The sequence below is a fragment of the Lolium perenne genome, chromosome 6 (genome assembly GCF_019359855.2).
Source record: "Lolium perenne isolate Kyuss_39 chromosome 6, Kyuss_2.0, whole genome shotgun sequence".
NCBI lineage: Eukaryota > Viridiplantae > Streptophyta > Magnoliopsida > Poales > Poaceae > Lolium > Lolium perenne.
Window position 1 is genome coordinate 7,123,623 of NC_067249.2, and position 24,831 is coordinate 7,148,453.

At 47.1% G+C, this 24,831-nt stretch overlaps 1 pseudogene; it reads left to right on the forward strand.

Moving 5' to 3' along the window:
* Positions 1-12,719: 12,719 nt before the first annotated feature.
* LOC127310895 (disease resistance protein RGA5-like) lies at positions 12,720-19,087 on the forward strand (annotated as a pseudogene).
* Positions 19,088-24,831: the final 5,744 nt, after the last annotated feature.

Genomic DNA, 24,831 nt, shown 5'->3' on the forward strand with positions numbered 1-24,831 from the left:
TCATTAGAGGGTTAGTGCATAATCAAAAATTCACATATTCAGAGGTGACATAATCATTCTTAACACTTCTGGACATTGCACAAAGCTACTGAAAGTTAATGGAACAAAGAAATCCATCCAACATAGCAAAACAGGCAATGTGAAATAAAAGGCAGAATCTGTCAAAAGAGAACAGTCCGTAAAGACGAATTTTTTAGCGGCACTTAACAGGCTCAGATGAAGAAGCTCAAATTGAATGAAAGTTGCGTACATATCTGAGGATCATTCACGTAAATTGGCAGATGTTTCTGAGTTACCTACAGAAGGGGCTACTCAAATTCGTGACATCAAGAAATCTGTTTCTGCGCAGTAATCTAAATCTAGTATCAACCTTACTATCAAAGACTTTACTTGGCACAACAATGCAATAAAGTAAAGATAAGGAGAGGTTGCTACAGTAGTAACAACTTCCAAGACTTAAATATAAAACAAAAGTGCAGAAGTAAAATAATGGGTTGTCTCCCATAAGCGCTTTTCTTTAACGCCTTTCAGCTAGGCGCAGAAAGTGTAAATCAAGTATTATCAAGAGATGAAGCATTAACATTCTTACCAGGGGCTTTGCGCCTACCCTTCTTACTCTTATTCTTACTCTTGGATTTAGGGAATATATGGCCGGGTGTAGAGGTAAAGTTTAGAGTGCCTTTCCCCACATCTATAATTGCTCCCATGAGTTTCAGCAAGGATCTTCCAAGTGTGATTTGTCCTGTCCCTACACATTCAACAACGAGATAATCAGTGGATACCGTCCTTCCAAGAAATGTTGTGAACACACCTTCAGCTATTCCCTTAGGAATTATAACAGAGTTATCAGTAAGAGTTATTCCTTCTCCTCATTCAGTAAGTTCCCAAAGTGTCAAAGATTCATAAATTCTTTTAGGCATAAGGCAAAACTCAGACATAATATCACAGCGGGCATGAAAAGTTTTACCACAAATAGCAACCTTAATAGTAGGCACCCACATTGATGGTTCAAAGCTTACTAGAACATAATCATAATATTCGCGAATCTGGTTGTATCCTTCTTTTAAACAAGATAGATTTGTTTCGAGAGTGTTTAATCTATTATGAATGCTAGCAAGAAATGAATCAAAATTATTAGCGGAGCTAGATGATGTAACCAATTTTTTTATGGCATTAAAAGCTGGATCCCCATCACAATGAAGGAAATCTCCTCCCACTACAGCATCTAAGGCATATCTATAGCGAAGAATAAGCCCAAAATAAAAGTTACTAAGAAGCAAACTTAGAGTCATTTTAGGTTCAGTTTTACTATAAGAATCAAAAATTCTAGACCAAGCTTCTTTAAAACTCTCCTCACCCCCTTGTTTAAAAGTAAAGATCAATTCCTCAGGTGATAGAGTAACAGCTACAGGACCAGCCATGATAACAAAATAAAGTAAAAGTAAGTAACTAATTTTTTTGTGTTTTTGATATAAAGAACGCAAACAAGACAGTAAATAAAGTAAAGCAAGTAACTAATTTTTTTGTGTTTTTGATATAGAGAAAACAAACAAGACAGAAAATAAAATAAAGTAAAGCAAGTAACTAATTTTTTTGTGTTTTTGATATAAAGAACGCAAACAAGACAGTAAATAAAGTAAAGCAAGTAACTAATTTTTTGTATTTTGATATAAGAAAGCAAACAAAGAAGTAAATAAAATAAAGTAAAGCAAGACAAAAACAAAGTAAAGAGATTGGATGTGAGAGACTCCCCTTGCAGCGTGTCTTGATCTCCCCGGCAACGGCGCCAGAAAAGTAGCTGCTGGCAGTTGACGTGGGAGTTAGCAACGGCGCCAGAAAGTAGCTTCCTTGTGACGGTAAAGTACTCGTCCGTTGGGAACCCCAAGAGGAAGGTATGATGTGTACAGCAGCAAGTTTTCCCTCAGTAAGAAACCAATGTTTATCGAACCAGTAGGAGTCAAGGAACACGTGAAGGTTGTTGGTGAAGGAGTGTAGTGCGGCGCAACACCAGGGATTCCGGCGCCAACGTGGAACCTGCACAACACAATCAAAATACTTTGCCCCAACTTAACAGTGAGGTTGTCAATCTCACCGGCTTGCTGAAAACAAAGGATTAAACGTATGGTGTGGAGAATGATGTTTGTTTGCAAAGAACAGCAGAGAACAATGATTGCAGTAGGTTGTATTTCAGATGTAAAAGAATGGACCGGGGTCCACAGTTCACTAGTGGTGTCTCTCCAATAAGATAAATAGCATGTTGGGTGAACAAATTACAGGTGGGCAATTGACAAATAGAGAGGGCATAACAATGCACATACATAACATGATGATTACTATGAGATTTACTTAGGGCATTACGACAAAGTACATAGACCGCTATCCAGCATGCATCTATGCCTAAAAAGTCCACCTTCGGGTTAGCATCCGCACCCCTTCCAGTATTAAGTTGCAAACAACAGACAATTGCATTAAGTATGGTGCGTAATGTAATCAACACAAATATCCTTAGACAAAGCATCAATGTTTTATCCCTAGTGGCAACAGCACATCCATAACCTTAGAACTTTCTGTCACTGTCCCAGATTCAATGGAGGCATGAACCCACTATCGAGCATAAGTACTCCCTCTTGGAGTTACAAGTATCAACTTGGCCAGAGCCTCTACTAGCAACGGAGAGCATGCAAGATCATAAACAACACATATATGATAGATTGATAATCAACTTGACATAGTATTCCATATTCATCGGATCCCACCAAACACAACATATAGCATTACAAATAGATGATCTTGATCATGATAGGAAGCTCACAAGATCTAAACATGAAAGCACAAGAGGAGAAGACAACCATCTAGCTACTGCTATGCACCCATAGTCCAAGGATGAACTACTCACGCATCAATCCGGAGGCGGGCATGATGATGTAGAGTCCTCCGGTGATGATTCCCCTCTCCGGCAGGGTGCCGGAGGTGATCTCCTGAATCCCCCGAGATGGGATTGGCGGCGACGGCGTCTCTGGAACTTTTCTCGTATCGTGGCTCTCGGTACTAGGGTTTTCGCGACGAAGGCTTTAAGTAGGCGGAAGGGCAGAGTCGGAGGAGGCACGGGGGCCCCACACCATAGGCTGGCGTGGGCCCCATGCTGGCCGCGCCGCCCTATGGTTACGGGCCCTCGTGGCCCCACTTCGTATCCTCTTCGGTCTTCTGGAAGCTTCATGGAAAAATAAGACCCTGAGCTTTTGTTTCGTCCAATTCCGAGAATATTTCCTGTGTAGGATTTCTGAAACCAAAAACAGCAGAAAACAGGAACTGACGCTTCGGCATCTTGTTAATAGGTTAGTACCGGAAAATGCATAAAAATGATATAAAGTGTATATAAAACATGTGAGTATCATCATAAAAGTAGCATGGAACATAAGAAATTATAGATACGTTTGAGACGTATCAACCACCCAACCGCCGGCGGGAGCCAGTGCTCCTTAGGCTTCTGTTCCGTTACTGAAGAGGTAGCCTGTGTCGCCTGCCACTCCTCGATGAGACGAAGAGTTGTTTTTGCCACCTCCTCCGGATCCTCGATCATTGGTACCTCTCGAGCTTCATTCCGAGCTAGCCAGAGCTGGTACAGGGCCATCATCCCAATTGCCAGCTCATTATCCTCCACCAAGCCCAGCCAGTCTAGAAACCATCTCTGAAACTCCGAGTGAGAACGAAGCACCCTCGGCGGCGATAGAAGGGATAGCGAGGTCCTAGACCTGAGCAAATCCCAAAACTGAACCGGATGTGGGCATTCCCAGAATCTATGCAGGACTGATTCTTCCCTATGCAGGTCTTCGCAGCTCATCTCCCACAGCTAGAACATTTTTTGCCAGACGCCAACAATGGACATGGACCTTACCCGGCACATTTGCCGCCCAAAGTGCCAGCCACCCGCGGTGCTCGTCACAACTAAGGGACGTGCTGGTCCCTCCTCTCGCCAGCTGATTCAGACGATGTTTAAGGCGATAAGCTGATTTGACCGTAAAGACCCCGTTTTTGGTGAAATTCCATGCTAAATAATCCTCTGTTCCAGCACGACCTACAGGGATCTTTAAAATGTCCTCAACATCTCCTTCAAAGAACGTCTCTCTCAGCCGGATCACATCCCATCCCCCACCCTCTGGTAGGAGCAATTCACTAACCTTTGACACCTCTTTGCCTGGTTGGTGCCCAAAAGGTCTCTGCAAAGATGATCGCGGGATCCAATTCTCCTGCCAAATGTCCACCTTGACACCATCACCAATCCTCCACACCAGCCCCTCCTTCAGCAGGTCTCTTCCATGCATAATGCTCTGCCAGGTAAAAGAAGCCCTCTTGGGACAGGGGGCTGACATAAAATCACGCCCTTTGAAGTATCTTGCTTGCAGTACTCGAGCACACAAGGAGCTAGGCCGGGTGATCAACCGCCAAGCTTGTTTCGCCAGTAAAGCCTGGTTAAAATCGGTGTAGTCTCTAAACCCCATGCCCCCTCCACTCTTTGATTTGCACATACGATCCCAAGTAATCCAGTGTACCTTCCGCTGTCCGTCCACTGCGCCCCACAAGAACCGAGATGCAATCGATGACAGCTGCCCACAGTGGCCCTTCGTCAACTGAAAACCGCCCATAGGATATGTCGGAACCGATTGCAGGATCGATTTAATCAGGATCTCCTTCCCTTTCTTGGATAAACCCTGCCCCTTCCACCCTTTCACTTTCCCTCGTGAGCTCTCCATCAGATATTTGAATGCACCATTTCTATCCCGGCCCACCACCGTTGGCAGCCCTAGGTATCTCTCACACAGAGCCTCACACTCAATGCCGATCACCTGCTTCAAGGTTGTTCGAGCTGTCTCGTTGCAACCTTTCCCAAAGTAGATAGCCGATTTTTGCAGGTTAACCTTCTGGCCACGCAGGTCGGGACGTAGTCGCGGACGCACTGGTCATAGCAGTCGAAGGGGACCTCCGTGGTGCAAACGAACGTTGGGTATATCGATCCAGTCCGGCACTGTTCTTCGCACGGCAGCCTGCATTGATTATCCTGCCCCATAGTGCTGCTAGGGGCTAGCACGGTGGCGATCAAGACCACAAGGGCAGCGACTTTGCGGCTGGAGCTAGCCATGATGGATGGAGGGAGAGATTGTAGAGAGAGGTGGTGGGTGGGAATATGGAAGACGGTGGAGACGCCATTTAGAGCATATCCACCGGCGCGCCCCCCTGCTTGCAATAGACATCGCCGCCTGTCTAGGAACCGTCGTCCATCGACACGGCCGCCACCCCCTCGACCGGCGGCCGCTGTTTTGCCTGGAACAGAGCTCGCCGCCACCGCGGCACAACCGCCCCGCCCGCAAGGTGTTCGTCTGATTGCCGCGATGGTGCAGCTGTTCACGGAGGAGCAGAATGCTCAGGCTGTTCGGCGGCAACAACAGCAGCTGATTCTGACGAACATGTTGCGCGTTCGCCAGCCTTTCTTCGTTGTGCCTCGACGCGGCGGCTCAAAGCCAGGCAAGAGGAGCAACATCAACCGGCATCGTCAAGCCGGCGCAATGCTGCTTGACGCCGACTACTTCAACGACGACGCGACTCATTCGCCGAAGGAATTTTGGTGCCGGTTTAGGATGAACAAGGAGCTGTTCTTGAAGATTGTCCACGGCGTTAGGGAGTACGACAAGTACTTCATGGCCAAGCAAGATTGCACAGGTTTGTGGGGCTTCACCTCAATTCAGAAGTGCACTGCTGCAATGCGCTGTCTTGCATACGGAGCTCCTCCATATACAACCAATGACTACCTACGGATGGCACAGTCGACATGTACAGAGACTCTCTACAGGTTTTGCTGAGCCGTCATAGCGGTGTTTGCTAAAGACTATTTGAGAGCACCAAGAGAAGATGATACAGCTCGGATCCTGCAAAAGAATGCAGCAAGAGGGTTTCCTGGGATGCTCGGAAGAATTGACTATATGCACTGGGGCTGGAAGAATTGCCCTTTTGCTTCGCATCGCAGGGGATCTACAAGGGGCATACTGGTGAGTGCAGTGTCATTCTTGAGGCGGTGGCAGACCATGAGCTTTGGATTTGGCATGCATTTTTTTGGCATGGCAGGTACAAACAATGATATCAACGTGCTGCAGCGCTCTCCGGTGTTTGTCAGGCTAGCCGAGGGACAAGTTCCTGCCCTGAACTTTGAGGTAAACGGCCACGCATACAACAAGGGGTACTATCTAGCTGATGGTATCTACCCGACGTATGCTACATTTGTGAAGACAATTCCCTCTCCATCAAACGAGATGGAAGCCTATTTTGCAACATGCCAGGAAGCAGCATGCAAGGATGTTGAGCGTGCTTTTGGGGTGCTTCAGCAGCGTTTCGCCATTGTCAGGTACCCTGCTCTCACTTGGTCTGAGGCTCAGATGTGGGAGGTGATGAACACCTGTGTGATCATCCACAACATGATCATTCAGAGTGAGCGCGACGCACCTGTGCAGGATGATCAACCATTTGATTATCAAGGGCCACTCGCTGAGGTAGAGCATGTACCCCAAGAATTTACCGCTTTTCTTCATATACACAATGAAATTCGAGATGCAGATGTCTATGCACTACTGTAGGTGGATCTAGCTGCGCATTTGTGGGCGAGGAGAGGAGCCGCCAACAATGCATGATTTTATTTCTATTTATTTGGTTGTATTAATAATTTAAGTACTATTTGTTTGTTGGGTTGTATGAATAATCTAAGTACTATTTGTTTGATTGTTTGTATGAATAATTTAAGTACTATTTATTTGATTGATTGTATGAATAATTTAATTATATTTGTGTGAATGTATGAATAAAATGTGATTGATACGCTGTTTCAAATTATTGTAAAAAGAAGAAAAAAATTAAGGGGCCGCTATTTGGGGGGCGCCGGTGTGGGAACAGCGTCCCCAAATAAAGAATGCACTGTCGGCGCTCCCATATAGCAGTGCGGATGCCCCTATCGGCATACAGAGTGGCTGGCTTCCGTTTTTAAAAACAAAACATCTCCGTCGCGGATGGCGCACCGCCTTGTGCTTGCCACTTGCTTCACGCCTCCATCGCGGGGATACGTACGACTTTTTTTTATTTTTTATTTTTTTGAGGGGAGGTACGGCTTATATATTTAGTATAAGCACTACGCCCCAATGCAAAATCCTATAGTATCTTCATTCATTCGGTCAAAGCAAACTGATATCGCGGATCAGATCGGCTCAAATCGAAGCGGACCAAATCGGATTGGACGATTGAGGAAGGGGTTGACCTAGTTTCGAGAAGAGTGTACGCGCACTTAGCTGCAGTGCAGTTTGCAGGTGAAGAGGTGGGAGTAGGAGTAGGGCACACGATGCTTCCCGTCAATGATCATCGGATACCTGGATGCCCTCGGCCCTCAGCATTCAAATTAATCCACCAAGTGCACACACCAGCACGGGATACATGCTCAGCGCCTACTAGGAAGGCTAAGAGCATCTCCAGCCGCGTCCTACAAAACATCCCTCAAAAGAATTTGAGGCACGTCGGATAAAATTTCATTTTCAGCCGCGAGCCCCAAAGCCTCCTTCCGTCCGACGCGGCCTAATACGGTGTCCGGCGCCCCGAGCACGTCTCCGCTCCATAGGAGACGCTCCGGGCACGTCGGACACAACGAAATACGAGGCGAGAAGACGTGGGACCGACGCGTCAGCGGCACATAAAAATTCGACACCCTCTCCGTCACATCGCGCCTCTCCCGCCACATCGCGCATTTCCCGCCGCATATTTCTGCCCTCCCAACAGATTTCACCGCCTATCCCGTCGATCCATTTCTCCCTCCCGCCGTCGCTATTCAAGAGGCAAAATGAGAAGATGGAGCTCAAGAAACGCAAGGAGAACATGTCCCTGCTAACCGCGTCGATAGCTGGAATGTCTCCCCCGACGCGGGCGGCGCACAACTTCTACAAAGGCATGATCCTCGATGACATCGAAGCCAAAATGGCTGCGGCCGAGGCAGCGGCAGTAACCCCGCCCCCGGAGCAAGAGCCGGCGCCAGCAGACGTCTGCGACAACATCTGCTAGTACACCTACGTCAGCGGCATCGGCATCTGCATTGGCGTTTTCCTCGGCGTCAGCGACGGAGCAGGCACACTAGGCAGAGCACGAGGGGGTCGTCGTGATCGACGGGCCTACGTCGACTCAGGATGCGTTGTCGGCATCGCTGAACCCCTTCTTCTAATTTATGTTAGCTTGCACCACCGGCCTGTAATATGATCGCGCGTCTAGTACTTTGATCGCGGCTACTTCGATCGTTGACGATTTCGGCGGGAACGATCTCTTTTGTATGTGAACTATTTGAATTTCTATTTAGGGCGGCGTTTGGGGGACGCGGCTGGGAAGCGACGTCCCCCAAACGCGGCACGAAGGAAACGCGTCCTCTAAACGCTCGATCCGGCGCCGTTTGGGGGACGCTTTGAGGGATGCGGCCGAGATGCTCTAAGTTTTTCATTTTTTCTTTCCTAATCTCTAGTTTCCCTTGAACGATGTCAAGTTCAGTTACCTGTATCGGCCGTCAGCGCCCCTAGACCACGCCCACGCCAGCGTGGGTTGGGGCTTTGCTGCCATTGCCAGCGCTCAACGCTAAAAGCATCTCCACCCGCACGAGCTCCTAGAGGCATATTTTTATCAGGGCCGGCCCTGGGAGGGTCTGGCGGGGCGGCCGCCCCAGGTCCAGAAAAATTGGGGGCCCGTATTTTCTATATAGGCTTACTATACATTGCAGAAAAAAGATGATAGTTTTACAATTTTAGATGGACTTGGTCTACAGTTGGACCTCTATTGGTTTCCAATCCGGCTGGCCGGCCACGACTTGAGTCAGCGCCTGAAATCCGTTCCATCTATCGATATGTGAAACATCGCCAATTTGCCTGAGCCCGGCGCCTCGATTCCCGGCCTGCCCTCTCGCGGTTCGTGGCTATCGCCCAGGCCGCCTGATTCCTGCCCTTGCTCTCGCCGATCACGACGGACCCACCGCGAGACGATCTGCTGACTGCTGCCCTCCTGCGGACTACGGTGCTGCTTGCTAGTCCGCAGGCCAGTGGCCATCTCAGTTGGCAGTCCCAGTCCGGCCGTCGTCAATCAGGCAATCATCCAATCTGCGTATCAGATTAAGATAGAAGGTAAGAACGCCCGCTGCAGTTCCCTTGAAATTCTACTATATGCTCGCCTATAATTCGGGTTCTGAATTTTGATTAGCAGTTGTTGTTCTTATTTGTAGGAGCGGGGTTAACTGGTTTGGCAACTCTATACATCGACAAGAAGTTAATGGACGAGTTTGATATTGATTCCATCGTCACGGACTTTGCTTCCAGGAATTGGCGGAGAAAATTTTAAGGTATCATGTAAACATTGTTTTATATGAATATTAAAGTTATGTATACTTAAAAGTATTTAGTTTTCATCATCTTATACATGCGAGAAAAAAAGTAGTAAGAGGGGCCCAAAATTTTAGTTTCGCCCGGCGCTCTGAAATCTTAGGACCGGCCCTGATTTTTATGGGAGGTGCTATACACCAACCGGGTCGGTGCGGATGGGGTGCCGCACACCCCTCAATCCGGCGGTTCTGTAGTTGTCCGCGACCCATCAGGTAAGTTCATTTTTGTTTTTCTTATTCTCTTTTTCTTTTCTGTTTACATATTTTCATTATTTAAAAAGCAGAAATATTTTTAAATATGTTTATTTTAAAATCTGATAGTTTTAATTTTTATGAGTTTTTTTTAAAAATATTTTTTTCAAAAAATAAATTATTAAAAAACAACATAATTTAAACATTTTTAAATTTGAACATTTTTTGAGATTGAACTTTTTTAAAATTTTGAATTTTCTGTAAAATTTGAACATTTTTCGAACATAAACATATTTTAAATTTGTACAATATGAACATTTTTCAAATACGAACAAATTTTAAATTTGAACATTTTTTAGTTTTGAACATTTTTAAAATTCGAACAGTTTTCAAAATTGAACATTTTTTAAATTTGAACATTTTATGACTTTTAAGAAAAAAAGGAAAAGGAAACAAAATATAGGAAAAAGAAACAAAAAGAAAAGAGAAAGAATAAACAGAAAACGGGAAAAAGAAGGAAAAAGGCCCAAATGTGCCGGGCCCTATACCCAATCAGGGGTGTGCGGCATGTCATACACACCGACCTGGACGGTGTATAGGATTTGCCTATTTTTATCGCATACGGAACAAATTTCTTACACTCAACCCCCATGAGCCCAAAATTCGATGGATAGGCTTAGTTTTTCGGCCGACGGTCTCAGACCGAACCCAACACGCTGGGGGCAATCAGGGGCTCTGGCGAAAATAAAATGCGCGGAAAAGTGTGGGAGTATGCGGAAAGCGAACCGTTTGGCGTGGTTTTATCTCCTCGTTTTTTGTCGCGGGAAGGTTGCCACTGGTTCAGCTTACGGGGAATACGCAGCAGAGTAATGGCGCGCCACCGCTCGCGCGGCTTCCCGAGTCTTTTCTCCACGTGGCTACACCCCTCCTACCCACTCTCCTCCATTTGTAGGCCTGGATCTCGTGAAAGAAACCCAAAACTTCACTTCCTCTCCAATTCCCCTCTCTTCTCCTTCGTCGAGCGATGGCTGAGAGGTTCCCTGGCTATGGCGCGGTGGCGAATGGGTTCGGCCGGAGGTCCCCCTAGTCGTTGGAAGGCCGCCTCCTCTACGAAGCCGGTTACCCTTCGCCGTCGGACTTCCGCGCGATGCCCTGATGGCGCCTGAGGGTTGGCGGAGTCCCCATCCCGCCGACGCCAGCAGGCACGGAGATCGAGGTCATCCTCGCGGCATGTCCAACATGGAGCGAGCCCTCCCCGAGCACTTCCCCGACAACCACGCTAGGCAGTACTTCCAGGCGCGGCACAGCCGGGAGGTGGCGGCCTAGAACGAAAATTCAGAATCGCCCACTGATAAAATTATTTCAACTAACACTTCATATCAGTTGGTGAAGAATGGGTATGCTCGTGGATGCATTGCAGCCGCATCTAATCACAGCTTAAATATGCAAGAAATTTGCAACCGAGAAATGGTTTGAACAACACGCATATATACTACAGGCTATTACCAACATATGCAACTGGATATTCTTTAGAGAATGAGTATATATGCACTCTGTTCTCAGATGAGAGTTGCTTTACAATAAATGAAACTGATGATCAACACGCATATATACTACAGAGCTATTACCAACATATGCAACTACATATTCTTTAGAGAACTAGCGACGCTTTAATTATATTTGAGCATCATACAAATATATGCAACCTCATTTGATGCAAATGTCAGCTTCCAGTTTCCTGCAACAGTAGTCGCTGTGCAGGACCTGGTTTTCAGAAAATATGTGTCAATATACTAGTACTATCTAACCAATGAAACACCAAAGCAAAATGTATCCTGAAATGTTCTGAATAGGTCTTGGTACAGTTTCTGAGGCAGGGGAATCAGGTGGGAATAACTAGAAGATTACACAAGATTGTGCATATGCTGCTGTCAAAGCTTGAACTTAGGGGGTCAAAAGATGGCATAGAATTCTGAATGCAGCAAAGTCATTTCTCGTTAATTCTAATTTTAGGTTGAGTGATGATAACGCCTAATAAGTAAAATACAATGTGCCTCGGCGGATACTGGAGTAACTAAACTTGCATGATTAGTACTTTTTTTTTTGCTTTTTTGAAATGGGGAACTAAGCCCCAGCCTCTACATTAATTGGCTACTAGATGATAGTTGACTTGGATAATAAAAAACTCCAACATGCATCTGCAACCGCATTGATCGAATTATTCCTTCTGAACCACTCCCGGAAGGAAGATCGATTCTATAGTAATATTGTTGTATTTGTCAGCTTCCCTCTTTGGTCATCTTCATCCGGATTTTTCTCTCCTCCTCATCCATCAGCTCCAGCATACGAACAGCTCCACCAGTCTCAGCAATTCGATCACATCACACGCTACACCATCGCCACCAGCCATAGGCTGCCCACCGCTGGCTGCATCCACCACCCGCTCTGGCGGGCATCTTCTCTGCCCACCGCTGGCGAAGTATTTTTGATCTATTCGAAGCAAGCACACCACACGGTCAAAGTTTCAGGTAATTTAATCTCTCCAAGCTCAGCTTTTCTTCCCCGAAAAAAAAAAAAAAAAAAAGTGACCAGCCAGGACTAGCCCATGGCGGCATTGTATTAAGTTTTCAGGGCACAGAAGTGCAACGGTGCGTACACGCCCGCGAGTGAGTACCGGGACTCGAACTGGAGCGGGGGGGCATCACAGGTATCATCACCCTGGTAGCCATCCGGGCTAGGCCTCGGGCTATCTTTGATTTGCTGTGAAATCTCAGGTTGTCAATACGTTTTGAACTGATGAACACATCAGCAGTACAAGCTATAGTAGTACTCCCTCCGTCGATAAAAGGATGTCGGAAATTTCTCTAAATTCAGATATATCTATACACTAAAGAGTGTCTATATACATCTAAATTTAGATAATTAAACTTGTGTCGTCCTTGGACAGAGGTTGTAGTATTTTTGAACTGATGAACACATCAGCAGTACAAGCTATTGTTTGTTTTCATTCAGTCCAATTAACCTACATATACTACAGGAGTACAGGACAACGTATAACTAGGATTCAAGATAAAGCTTTGGCCATAAATACATGGCCGAGATAATGGTGAGTGCTTCTACTGGCGTGATGAACTCGCTTCTAGGTAAACTAGCCACCCTCACGGGGAAAGAGTTCGCTAAGTTGACGAACTTGCGAAAAGAAGTCAAACTCTTCAGCGATGAGCTTACTGGCATGAAGGATGCTCTTGAGGGGCTTTCTTATCTAGGCGAGCTAGATCCACAAACCAAGATATGGAGAGACATAGTGAGGGAGATGTCTTATGACATTGAAGACATTATTGATAACTTTATGCAGAACAATGGGGACAGCAATTAAACTACTGGATTAGTGGGCAGTACTATTGAACGCCTCAAAACTTTGCGGGCTAGTCACAAGATTATCAGCCAGATCAAGGAGATCAAGGCACTTGTGCTTGAGACAAGTGCAAAACACCAAAGGTACAAGCTTGATATCCCCCAATTAAGCAATGCGGTTATCGATCAACAAGTTGTCACACTCTACGAAAATACAATTAATCTTGTTGGCATGGAAGAGCCGATGAATGAGCTTGTCAACTTGCTAGCTGACAATGAGGAACAGATGAAGATGGTATCTATTGTAGGATTTGGAGGTCTAGGAAAAACAACACTCGCCAATGTGGTCTATGGTAAGCTCAAGGGCAATTTTGACCTGTGTGCTTTTGTGTCCGTGTCTCAAAAGCCGAATGTTCCAGAAATTATCCATAGCTTATTGTCTCAACTTGGGAGTACATCTTATCATGAATGTGAGTTAAATGTTCTTCTCGGCCAACACAGGGAACATCTGGAAAATAACAGGTACCTATTAGACTTTTTTTTATTGTTTGCATTTCTTTGATATGTCACAAAAGAAATAATGCATTTACTGAGCGCTCTCATTACTCTTCTAATAATTATGTAGGTTCTTCTATTGTAATATAACACTCTATTCTGATCCAAATGATTAATGTGCACTGCTATAATGTTGTTTTATTCTAACTTTCTACATGTACCCATCTAAGATCAATGTTGGTAATTTACTGCTAGAACTTATGCACAGATCTCTACTGGTATTAGTAGTGAGAAGCATGTTTAATTTTTTCGATAAAGAGTATATATTAATATCGTGGAGATACCAATTACATCCAGCCTCCGCAACAACGCATTGCCCTAGCGGCACTACGGATGCACACAGCCCAAAAAAAGAAAGAAGAATTACAAAAAGAAAAGTCCCGCTACAGCAATCTATTCCTTGAAACAACGGCATTAACACCACCAAGACAGCACCACAAGTTCAGCTTCTCCAAAAGCGACGCCTCCAAAAATGGAACTGTGCACAAGCGCCGTCGTCGTCCGATCATAGATCTTAGATTTTCACCCTGAAGAAAATCCGCACTCTCAAAACAATACCTTTAACAAGGACATTGCCAGGCACAACCAATTAAGGCCAGACCTTGGACTTTCACCCTGAGAGGTAAGACTTTGAACTTCTCTTGTGTAGTCGCCCCCACTTGCATACCACTTCTTCAAGTTACGAATCACCAAGCCAAGTCCTCATCACCGCCCAGACTTGAACCACCATAGCTAGCCCCCAGATCTCGACTTTCATGTCATTCTCCGGCAGCAACATGGAATGAAAACGTGCTCTATGATATTAACGGCCAGCAGAGCTTTGAAGCGCTCCCTCTGAAACCAAACGGCCAGAAAAAAACACGGGTGCGCACAACCGAATTCCACCCGATCCAGCAATCTCCAGGCATGTCGTCCATTTGGAGTTCGTCGGCAGAGCCTTCTAGAACACGACAGTCCAGCCAGATCGTTGAAGACACGCAATCGGCGGATCATCATCTTCGCGCGAATTGGAACCCTAGGACAGCCACCTTTATGCGGCCGGACCAGCAGCCCCCTCGCCGCCGGCCGGCTTCCGGCGAACGGAAGGAGCGGTCCAAACCCTACCGGCCCAGATCGAGCCCTAGGGATGGCCCCAGATCGGCCCACGCACGGATGGATCGGGGCAGACGTCTCCATGGATCGCGCCGCCGGGCCACCATCGCGAATGCCGCCTCTGCCTCCTCCGCGCCTTGCTGCTGCGCGCCGGCGAGCGCCACCGCCCCGCCGCCATGACTCCACCTGCGCCACCCAGAAGGACCCCCACGCGAAGGGGAATAGACGGGCCGCGCCATCCCCGCCCGCCGTCTTCAACAGCCAGGCGTGGCCGCCACAGCCGGGCAGCGGCCCTCGTGCACGAACGGCCCGAGAGCAGGCGGCGGCAGCGGCCAGCGGGCGGGATCTCGATCTGCCGCTGACGAGGAGGAGAGTCGCCTCCGGAGCCGCCCTCGCGCGAGCGGCCCGGGAGGTTTTTCTTCCAATGGCGGGAAGCATGTTTAATTTTCACAATTATTTCCTACTTAACTATGTGGATTCTTCTATATGCATGTTCTTTTGTTTCTACACTGTATATGTCAATCATATGGACACTAGCTATGATGACAATATGGTCCATACTTTAAGAACCACCATGAAATAATTTTTTTGATAAAAACTTGACTGGTCATAAACTGATCTGAAAACCTCTTATGGACTAATATAAGCATACCAAAACAATCTAACAGGAGTGAATGTCCCGGAGCTTTGCACCAATTTAAATCATTATAGGAATAAAAATAAATGTCTAGATAAATCCATACAGACTGTCACATACGCTTTTGCGTTCTAATCGTGTGTAACTTACAATGATAAATTGAGTAGATCATCCTTTGAATTATGATACTAGTCCATGCACTTACAACATAATATTTTTGCAACAATAAATTGAGTAGCTCGCTCTAATCAAACATTTCAGTTACGGAAACACACTAAAATACGATACACTTAATATTTGGAGGGCTCTTGATCGACAGTTTCCGCCCATATTGCATATAGAAATTCTAATACAATAACTAATTGAACTAAAAATCTTCGTCGGCATGGCCTTTGCGGGAGCCCGAAGCCACATCAACGCCGGCTACACTCTTGGAGGATGTACGCTTTTTTCTCTTCGGCTTGGGTTCAACGATGAAAACCTCCAACAAGTCAGAGTCCTCCATCGACAAGTTGACACTAGGGTCAGAGACCGGGGGCGCACCTTCACCGGGCATATCAGGAGGGCCCAGAACACCAGTGGCCCATGAATGGCTAGGCGGCTCTGCGGAAAGTGAAGCCCTTAGCGCCGCCTCCATCCTCACTCTGAGCACGAACATTGCTTGGTAACTTGACACATATCTACGGCGGCGAGACATTGTTCATGTAGGCTCAAAGACCGGGGGACACGCCTTCACCGGGTATCAGGAGGGCCGGAACACCAACAGCCAGTGACTGGCCAGGCCACATTGTGTAAAGCGGAGCCCTTAGTGCCGCCTCCATGCATCCTCGCTTTGAGCGCGAGCAGTGCTTGGTAACTCGACACATAACTACGGTGGCGAGGCATTGTTCATGTAGTATTTTCAGCCATTTTGCATGTATAAGCTAACGGCTGCTCTCACTCGATATATAGATGAGCCGGGGTGGCGTGAAGGCAGCTAAACTGCGGGTAAGAAAGCAGGAAAGGAGAAGAAAGCGTGAAAATATCACACGCGGTTTGAATGAAAGCACGAGCATGCAAACATGGATGATACGCATGTGATTCTGTTCGGAGAAAACATTTGAGTTATATAGCATATGGTTCCCTTTCTTCGGACCGTGTGCTATGTTTTCGCTGCGTGGGTGGGTTGCGGTATGGTAGACGGTTAGAAGTTCATATTTCATATCGTGGAGAGCTACTCACCTGTGCAGTTTGCAATTCTTATACAAACATATCATGTTTTTTCTCGCTGAGCATTAATTTTTTACGATACTTAGTTAACAAGGAGCCGGGGCTTTTCGGTCTAGCTCGTTATTCAACCCTACCAGCCTGTCAGATCTCGCTGAGAAGACACAATCCATCGTGGCCAGTGATGGCCCGTCCATCATGTATATAGTAAAATGGAGAGGGACTGCAGTGTGAGGAGACCTTCTCATTGTCGAAGACGCTAGCGTCGGACTTACCTAGCCAGATAAGCGGTGCTAGCCTGCCCTCCGACATAATCAACCCCTCTCAAGACTTGAAATTATGGTTCACTGAACACCGAATATGGAAAAATGAACGAGTGTGGACAAATTATCAGCGGCACATTGTTTTGGAGTACTTGATTAAAATGCTCCTATACAAATTGGCCATGTGTGTAATGTGGCTATTGCATTTTTCCATCACTATTTATTTCTACTAAGTACTTTTCCAACTAAAGTACTTTCCTAGAACCTCCACTTTGTGAGACTATATTTATTATATTGGACTTAACACTGATAAAAATATTTGGCAGGTGCTTGATTGTAATAGATGATATATGGGATGTACAAGCATGGGGTATTATTAAATGTGTTTTTCCAGAAAATAATGTTGGTAGCAGAGTAATAGTAACTACCAGAATTCAGGATGTGGCTAAGGCATGTTGCTTGCATGGAGGTGATCACATTATAGAAATGAAGCCTCTTAGCAATGAAGACTCAAGAAGATTGTTTCTTGATAGGATATTTGGCTCGGAAGAAGCTTGCCCTCACCAGCTTAGAGATATATCAGTTGAAATTCTGAAAGGATGTGGTGGTTTGCCTCTTGCAATTATTAGTATATCTAGCATGCTATCGGGTGAATATGCGGACAAAAAGGAAAGGTGGGAACATGTAAGGGACTCTTTGGGCTTAGCAACAAACTTCGCAACGGAAAGAATGATGCAAATCTTAAACCTCAGCTACACAGATCTTCCTCCTCATCTCAGGACATGCTTTTTATATCTAGGTATGTATCCGGAGGACTACAAGATCGACAGATCTAATCTGGAACGCCAATGGATGGCTGAAGGTTTCATTAGTAAAGAAGATGGACAAGATGTGGAGAAGGTTGCAAGAGGTTATTTCAATGAACTAGTTACTAGGAGCCTTATACAACCAGTAGATTTTGACAACAAAGGATCAGTGATAACATGCACAGTACATGATATGATACTCGATCTTATCTTGATGAAGTCTGCAGAAGAGAATTTTTTCACTATAGTGGACGACCCACAGGCCATTACGAGACTAAATTACAAGGCCCGTCGGCTTTCTGTCCGCTTTGATGGTTCAAGTACTGGTCTGTCAAAAGTACCCAGGAACATTAGTTTGTCACAGCTTCGGTCAGTCATGTTCTTTGGGAGATCTCAAAATATACCACCTCTATCGGAGTTCATGTTCCTCCGAGTTCTTTTTATGAACCTCAGCCATTGTACAATTAACCTCGCTGGATTGTGTAAACTTCATCAGTTGAGGTATTTATGCATTGCTTGCTCTTCTTGGTACCAACTACCAACACATATTGGAGTGCTCCAACACTTGGAAACACTTGATGTTCCCAACTGTGACAATATTTCATCAGATGTAGTTTATCTACCAAGCTTGATGCATCTGAATATTGGACCAAGTCTACTTGACGGGATTGGTAACATGAAATTCCTACGACATCTTTCTGGATTCGATATAAGGGTGAACACGCTAGACAATATCATTGGCCTTGGAGGGCTGACAAATCTGAGATGTCTAATTGTTGAACGTAGCCGTCCTTCAGATGAGTTGGAGATGATCTATATAAATTGTCTATACTCAGAATGTGGCCTTTTCCCGGATAAAGACAGGGATAGACGCATGGATGCTCTAAACTCTTCTTTGATAAACCTCTATAACCTTGAGGACCTGCATATCAATATGTGGGGCCTATTAGATGGCTTGATGCTATTGTCTTCTCCCCCGGCTCCCTACGGCATTGTGAGGCTCATTGTGTCACCAAGGTGCTGGTTTTCCAAGGTCCCTAATTGGATGGGGGAGCTCCATAACCTCGTCGAGTTCCAATGCCAAGTTGCTGAGCTGCTAAATGATGGTGTCAGTATCCTTGCAGATTTGCCTGCTCTCACTGTCCTCGATATACAAATCCAACAAGCCACAAAGGAAATGATTGTGATTTATGGGAGAGGAGGATTCCCTGCTTTGAAATTTTTTAAGCTCCTATTGTGCAGCACGTCATACCTGACCTTCCAGGAAGGTGCAATGCCGAAGCTCCATAAGCTCAAACTAAAGTTCAATGCTAGCGGAGTGGAGCAGAATGAGGCACCTGCCGGCATCGAGCATCTGTTAGCAATTGAAGAATTGTCTGCAGGAATCGGCTGCGCGGATTTTCAGGATTTTGACAAGGCAAGCATCGAGTCTGCCTTTAGGACAGCTATCAAGATGCATCCCAGCAATCCTCGTGTTGAAATCGATCTCTTGCGGTACAATTTTTCATTCTTGGACAGCCAATATTTCCTTCCGCTCAGCATATAGCAGCTGGTATGTGCACATCTCCGCCTCCATCCAGTCTCCCGGTCTCTCTAGTCTCTATCTCTTTATTAATTTGTTTGTTTTATACAACCATTCTCTGCAGCATCATGTACACACTTTTCAAAACATTAGATGCTCAATTTGTTGCAGAAACCAGATTTCCACTACTATTTCAGTGAGAATTAGTTTTGCTTGTTGGGATTTTCTCCCATGGTCATGAAATAGGCATATGATTAGTTGTACATTCCACCTGGTCAGATACTAAACACGAGGTTATAATAAGTAGTGATATCCATCTTTACTTTTCTTCAAAAAAGATGGTCATTGTCACTACGATCAGAGGTAACTGGTGAAGATGCAGTCTCGATCAGAGGTAATTGAGCGAGGCATCCCGTGCAGTTTGACGATGCCATCAACGAACACTCTAGCCACTTGAGGTGCAGTATATGGATGACGAAGATGGAGGAAATGCGCATACTTAGTGAACCTGTCGACGACCACCAAGATCACATTGGCCCCATCAGACATTGGCAGGCCCTCCACGAAGTCCATTGTGATGTCACGCCATGCGCCATCTGGTATTGGCAGCGGCTGGAGTAGCCCTTGAGGATGTGCCGTTGAGTGTTTTGCATGTTGACAAACACTGCATTGTTGAACAAAGTTACTCACTGCCGCTTTAAGCCCGTGCCATGCAAAAAACCTCTTGATACGCTGATAGGTGGCTTGCACACCTGAATGTCCTCCGACTGCGCTAGAGTGCAGCGCCGCAATGAGCTTAGTTTGGACAGCAGAATTTGCCCCGAGCCAGATGCGTCCGTGGAACCTGATAATGCCTTGTGTGAGCTCGTATCCATGCTCATCTGGGCTTTGTAGAGCTAGCTCTGCTAGTCGGCGCTGAGCATCAGGGTCCGTAGCATAGGAGTTCACGACTTCCTGGAGCCAGGCCGGCTGGGCCTCTGAACAAGCTTGGATTGCGAGGAGATGTCCTACCCGAGACAGGGAACCTACGGTGTGATTTTCCGCCCCTTTCTTGTATTTGATCTGGAATTGCAGTCCCATGAGCCGCGCCATGGCTTTGCGCTATAGTGGCGACTGTAAATTCTGATCATCAAGAAAACAGAGACTATGGTGGACTGTACGAATGAAAAATTCGTCTCGCTGGAGATATGGGCGCCAGCGATCGACTGCCATCAAGAGCGCGAGGAACTCCTTCTCGTAAATCGAGAGTTGCTGGTGGACCGCGCTCAATGGCTTGCTCAAGAAGGCCAGCGGGTGATCATCCTGCATCAACACAGCGCCTATCCCTGTGTCGCAGGCATCGGTCTCCACCACGAATTTCTTAGAGAAATCTGGTAGTTGTAACACCGGAGTAGTTACCATGGCCAATTTGAGTGCTTCGAATGCCGCTGTAGCCACCGCATCCCAGTGAAAACCTTTTTCTTCAGCAAATTTGTGAGTGGCCGTGCAATTACTCCATAATTTCTCACGAATTTGCGATAGTAACCTGTTAGGCCAAGAAATCCCCGCAACTCTGTCACTGTGGTCGGCAGAGGCCAATCTTGCATTGCTTGTGTCTTGCGAGGGTCTGTGGCCACACCATTTGCTGACACAATATGTCCCAGGTACTCCAGAGTATCGCACGCAAACGAGCATTTGCTCTCCTTGACAAACAGCTGGTGATCGAGCAGCAATTGGAGTACCTCGCGGAGGTGCTGAACGTGCTCTTCCACCGATGCACTGTAGACCAATATGTCATCCATGAACACGAGCACGCACCGCCGGAGACAGGGTCGCAGCACCATGTTCATGACGCACTGAAAAGTCGCCGGTGCATTGCACAAACCGAACGGCATGACTCGGAATTGGTAGTGGCCTTGATGGGTTTTAAATGCTGTCTTTGCTTCATCACCTGGTAGCATCCGGATTTGGTGGTACCCTGCCCGGAGATCTAGCTTGGAGAAGATCTTTGCTCCGGCTAGCTCGTCCAGCAACTCATCACACATGCACAGCGAACGCGCCCAGGAATCGAGTGAATCTGATACCAAGTGTAATATCCCCCTTGCTGGTATGATGATCAGCGTGAGGATCGGATCTACACACACAAACGTGTGAAGGAAGAAAGGAGAAACAAAACAAAGCAGAGAGAAGGAGATAGTTTGCTTCGTTTCTATTTCTTCAGACTTGCCGTTTCTGATACAACTACTCTGCTTATAACACGCAGGCCACACACACACACGCGACCCACACTTGGTCCCACTCTTTTAATTTAACACACCCACCCCTGGCGCCACTTTTATTCTCCTTGACTCCCTTGGTGGCGCCGCTCTTGTCTAAGGCGTGACAGAAGTGTCCATTACCGGCTCTGCAAATGACATATAGACTCTGTTTGATGTGCTACTCCGTTATGTTTCTCTCTTCCGGCTTGTGTGATGAAGTACTGCTAGATCAACGTGACAAATGAAGTATAGCTGCTCTGTACTCTTACATCTCTCTAGTTTTCATCAAGACTCTTTGTTTTCAGGAAAGAGGTGCATTCTGCCATTTGATCTGCAGCGGACTAGCACATATGCATGCAGATAGATACCTCTCGCACGAGAATGGGAGACGCACTGCAGTTTTCCCCCGCTGGAAGATCAAGCTGCCGATACGCTTCGTGCTACCTCGTCTTGGGAGACGCACTGCAGTTTTCTCAATACTATCCATCGTTTCATCGAGTTTCTTGTAGCCACTTTTGTTTGATGATCGCACTTTGATTATGCTTGTAATAAAGGCAGGAGTTTGCACTGTTGTTGCTTGCCTTCCAGCCTCAGAATTATCTCTATTGCTGCTTTTGGTGTGCTTTTATGCTACCAGCATTGTACTGAATACTTGTTTCCTGATCTGAACTGAACTGAGAGTTCCCTGTTTGACCTTGTTAAAAGACTGGAGTAATATCCTGTCAATTCAACAGAGGTGCGGTCTGCTGTTTCTCCATGTATAAGACTGCTAATAGCTGGGGTGCCTACATGAACTGCCCCGTTTTTGTTTTCCAAAAGGTCTCACCGGCGTATGACGAAGGTCCAAAACCAGCCCTGTTTTACAGGAGGGACACCACACACCAGCTCACAAGCGAAGGGATTGCAGAGATCAGCCGACGGCAATGCAGTAGAGCTGGGCATCCGCGTCAGCGGGGGACTTTTCGGCGGAGGGTCAGCGTTGAAGGCAAGGCGATCCCCATCCTTGAACGGGTGCAAGCAAACAGAGCAGCGTGAAGGTCCCTGACCCGTGCAACTGAGGATCAAGTGATGGGCAGGCAGTTTCCAACGGTAAGGCCGCCTCCAACGGCCCCCCGGACGTTACACGTCCATCGCGGTCCATCGCAGCCGAAAACGAGGCCTACCGGTCAAAATTTGGACCGGGTTTACGGTTACACAGACAGGCCGCAAGTCTGCAGCGCACGGTTATTTGTCCTTCCCGAGCCCTCCAGCCCAACAGCCAACCATACTCACTTCCCCAGCTCCCACCTCTGTCACGTCCATCCTCCTTCTGTTTATGTTAGCTCTAGTTGCACCACAATAAACAGTTTAGTTTTCCTTTCTGTGTTATCAGTTAACTATAGCAAATCTAGTTGTCGTTGGTTAACTGAAGAAAATGATCAGAAACGTGTTGCGTTCACGTTGCGATAGCTTAGTTGTTCGGTTAGAGTTTTTACCGGATCAACGCGCCATGATTCAGAACGTTGGATGGCACGCTCAGATCGGATCATGGCGGGTTTTCATGGGCATCGATTGTGTCCTTCCACGGACGACTGAATAAAAGAAAGAAAGTCAGAAAAGACGCATAAGGGCGTCGCCAAAACTCTCTCTGTCCCTGCCCTGTTCGTGCGTGTGAGAGCTTGATCTTGCGTGCGTGTGTAGCACGGTTCCGAGAGCAGTGTGTTTCCAGGTGAATCGCGTGTGTGATCTGGCCTGAAAACCATCAATTGGTACCAGAGCCATATGGTTCCTGATCTCGGAGGCGTGTTGGCGGCGGTGATCATCCATGTGTAACAGGACAGAGTGTGAAGAAAAGTTTTCTGAACTGGACAAGTCCGTGAAGGGGAGAGTCAAATTTGGAGATGGGTCCCTGGTCAGGATCGAGGGCCGTGGCTCGACACTGTTCATCGCAGAATCTAGTGAGCATAGAGTACTAACAGAAGTGTACCACATTGAAAGATAACTGTTTGCCTGATGAGAGAGTAGTTGTTGGGAAAGACCTCCCGCACGACCCCCAACCCTAGCCCCCACCGCACCCCCTCCTCCCGCCGCCGCCGCTGGTGGCGCCGCCGGGCAAAGCCCCAGTGGCGTGGCGGCGGCGAGGGGTCTTCCTCTGCTGCGCCGGGTAGCGTCCGGCCTAGACTTCGCTCGGTGTACTGGGACGGCGTCGAGATGGTGGAGGCGACGTCGCGTCGGAATAAGGATGCTGGAGCTCGATCCCCATCTCGGCAAGGCCACTTGTGGCGGCGCCGTCGAGCTGCTGGCCTGGTTTCCTCTCAGATCTACGGATCGGGGGAGGGTGGATTCCCTAGGCACGGTCGAATTTCGACCCTGCCGTGGAGTTTGCGGAGTCTGTTCTGGAGTCGGAGGAGTGCTGATGATGTTGCCTTCTCCTCGGCCGGCCGTGGTGGCGAGGGAGAGGAAGGAGATGGCACCACTGTTTTCCTTTTTAGGGTTTGTGTTCTTCTGGTGGTTTGCGGCTTTCACGTTTTGCAGTTTCTTCCGGCCGGCCTTGGTGGCGAGGGGAGGAGGCGGTTCGACGTGTCGACGCCAAAATCGGCCAGATGGTCGAGCGTTCTGTGGGTGGGAGAAAGACCCTTCTTCCTCCTTGTCGGGACACTTTTCGCGGTACTCAAAGCCAAAGATGGCGACGGCTGCTGCAGGCGTGTTGGATTGGTGTCCATGCCTTCTCGGCGCTGGTGTCAAGGAAGGAGGAAGCAGCGTGGTGGCAAATGTACCGTGGTCGAAGATGAGCTGGGATTAGACATTTCTTGACTGCACCCTACTCCCCACAGCAAAATGGGGTAGTAGAGAGGAGGAACCAGACAGTGGTGGCAATGGCTAGAAGTTTTCTGAAAAGCAAAGATCTTACATGAGTATCTTGGGGAGAAGCAGTAGCCACTGCTGTGTTTCTCTTGAACAGAGCACCAACCAAGGCACTCAAGGACAAGACTCCATATGAGGTACTACACGGAGCCCAGCCAGATGTTCACTATTTGAAGATATTTGGCTGCCTTGGGTACGTATGTGAAGAAAGGGGGAGTACACCTGCCAAAGCTGGTAGACAGAAGCTCTGTGATGATCTTCATAGGGTATGAACCAGATAGCAAAGCATATAGGATGTATGATCCTAAGTCTAAGAGATTGGTTGTATCCAGGGATGTAGTATTTGAGGAGAACAAAGAGTGGATATGGAACAGGGAGATATCATATGAAGGAGGTGCATCAGGTGAGAGGTTTGTTGTGCAGTACGTGGATGAGCACCAAGAGGTAGCACAGCGAAGGGGTGCACCCACTACCCCTGCACCTGCAAATACACCTGCATATGCCCCTGGTTCAGTGGACAGCCATAAGACGCCTCCAGAACGCAAATATGTGTCGCCTCTAAGTAATGCATCACAGTCGTCAGATGAAGCACTTAGACGCTATTGTCTGGTACAACATTTGCTGGATGAAACAGAGGAGACATGAACAGATGAAGTAGAGGAATACTCAGCTCTGTGCCTGCTAGGG